The 2472-nt window shown below is 38.8% G+C and overlaps 1 long non-coding RNA gene across 1 annotated transcript; it reads left to right on the top strand.

Moving 5' to 3' along the window:
- Positions 1-966: 966 nt before the first annotated feature.
- LOC138657640 (uncharacterized) lies at positions 967-1772 on the top strand. The gene is made up of 3 exons (XR_011317105.1): positions 967-1024; positions 1601-1655; positions 1757-1772. It is a non-coding gene; the product is annotated as an uncharacterized lncRNA (long non-coding RNA).
- The last annotated feature ends 700 nt before the right edge of the window (positions 1773-2472 follow it).

Here is a 2472-nt window from a genome sequence, read left to right as displayed (position 1 = left end):
GTAGAACTGTAAATATTGCGCCAGATTTGCATCACGTTTCTCTCTAACACAGACGCGGGACTACAGCGGATCGTTGAGTGGTACGTATGGTTGTAGCTATGCAGCAAATCCGGTAAAATATCAATATACCTAAAGGTATTATGATGCGTAAGATAGCGCCACATACGGGTTTTTAATGTGCGATTAAAACGCTCGACCATAGCGGCTTTTACATCATTGTTTGTAAAAAAGTGATGAATATTGTGCGTATTACATAGTTGCCTGAGTGATGAATTTATAAATTCTTTGCCGCGATCCATCTGCAGTTTCTTCGGTATGCGCTTATCATTTTGAAATATTAATTCGAACGATCTGGCGACACTAGCGCCTGTCTTGTTTGTCAAGGCCACGCACCATGCGTATCTCGATAGAACATCAATCACCGTCAGGATGTATTTGACATTATCATTTTCCCTTGAATAGTCAATTAAACTTACGAGATCCGCCTGCCACTGCGCATCAATGGCCGAGACGTAAATTTTATTTGTCAAAAAGCATTTTCTAGCAGGCTTGTGTAGCGTGTAGGTGTCTTGCTTATTCAACCAAGCAATCACATCAGATTTCTTTATTCCGCGCGCTCTTGCAGATCTAAATAATTTGTCAATACCCGAGAATGATCCGGGTGCCTGGCTTGTAAAATATTGTTTTTCTAATATGGCATCATACGATTTAGACGTCATGATTGATTAAAATGATTGTGGCTCGTTAATCAAAAGCCTGCTTCTTTCAGAAATTCAGCTGTATAAAAATTCCTGTTTTAATCCGGATATATCATGCATGAGTTAATGCATGCATTAATTGCATGTATGGTTGTGTTCTGGGTGTTAACAGAAGGCGTGTGATGGGGCGTAACTGGGTGTGTTTCTGGGTGTTAACAGGTGAGCTGATTTCTGACACTCAGGATAAATACAGCTGGCTGGACCACTAAGTACATCAGACATTCACCAGAAGTCCGACTAGACTAAAAAGCAGAGCTATTCTAAATGTAAGTATATAAGACAGTTGTCTTATTATTCGCAAATGCATAATTATATTTAACTATGCATCTCTAAAACCATAATTAAGGGTGTTATTTGTTTAATAAGTTAGTGTTATACTGGAGGCTAGCTGCATATTTAGTATGGTTGTATAATATAGTTTTACTGCATAAACCATATTCTGTGGTCCATAATTAATATAGAAAGACTTAGCCGCAGACAGCTATTATAACATAATTTATGTAATACAGTAGTTAATAACTGTTAATGCGCCCTAACTAGCGCATGCAGCGCTTACTTACTACCTGTGTTTTGTTTAACATAGACATATTTATAGTCATATTTATACAGTAGCGGTATATTTAGTGGGGCTGTATAATATAGTTTTACCGCATAAACCATATTTAGTGACGCTGTATAATATAGAAAGACTTAGCTGTATTACCCATGATTTGCTTAGTATAAGAATATTTATACACGGGCCGCAGTTTTATTTGTTGGGGTATATAAATGAGTTTGACGAGTGGTGGTGTGTGGTTAATTTATTGATTGCACAAAAAATTTACACAGATAATTTATTTTAGATGGAATCCCAAAATTTTTCGGCTTTTTCCAGCCAAGCTGAGGATTCTGTAATAGGTATGTTTCAAGATTTATATACATGTATCTGTTAGCGGCCCATTCTAAGTAAGGATTGTTTTATATATTATCTTTATATTGTTTATTCTTTCTTGTTTAAGATGAATTAATCAGGGCTCTCCCCGATAATCTAGATGAATTTACCAGGAACACCCCCGATGCTGTAGATGAATTTACCAGGAACACCCCCGATGCTGTAGATGACTTTATCAGGAGCATTCCCGATGAGTTTTTCAACGGCTTCAGCGTGCCTACTCTGGAGTGTGATACACCTGGAGCTGAGTATAGTAACACTAATGCAGGTGCCGCTGCTGTGTGGGATTTGACTCAGGACATCATAGGTGCGTTGTGTGTCTGCGTGTATGTATGTGTGTGTGTGTATATAGCTTTTAAGTATTTAGACGTGTAAATATATATATTAATTCTTTACAGATGTCGACATGTTTCCAGAACCAACCACCACGGAACACAATCAGCTGCCTGTTGAGGAACTGATGTACCAGAACCCCACGCCGAGAAACAGCCCTGTTTCTAGAGTCCCTAAAAAACAGCTCGGACCGGGGTGCCGGAAAGGAAAAGGTAATCGTATGAAAAGTTTTTGCACAACCGCTCTGAGAAAATCCACCACGCCTCTACTAAGGCCTATATCTTTATTTATAGCTTGTAAACTGAAGCCTAGAAGAATTTTCACAAAAGAGAATATACCGGAGCTAATGGAGAGCCTCGCAGAAGCTACAGAAGACGCCACGGCAATCATTCACCACACATCGCTATCCCGTAAGTGTATATTTTGGTATACATGCACAGTCTCTGTACA

Source organism: Ranitomeya imitator, chromosome 1, assembly GCF_032444005.1.
Source record: "Ranitomeya imitator isolate aRanImi1 chromosome 1, aRanImi1.pri, whole genome shotgun sequence".
In the NCBI taxonomy this organism is placed as follows: domain Eukaryota; kingdom Metazoa; phylum Chordata; class Amphibia; order Anura; family Dendrobatidae; genus Ranitomeya; species Ranitomeya imitator.
This window is presented reverse-complemented; position numbering and strand designations above follow the sequence as displayed.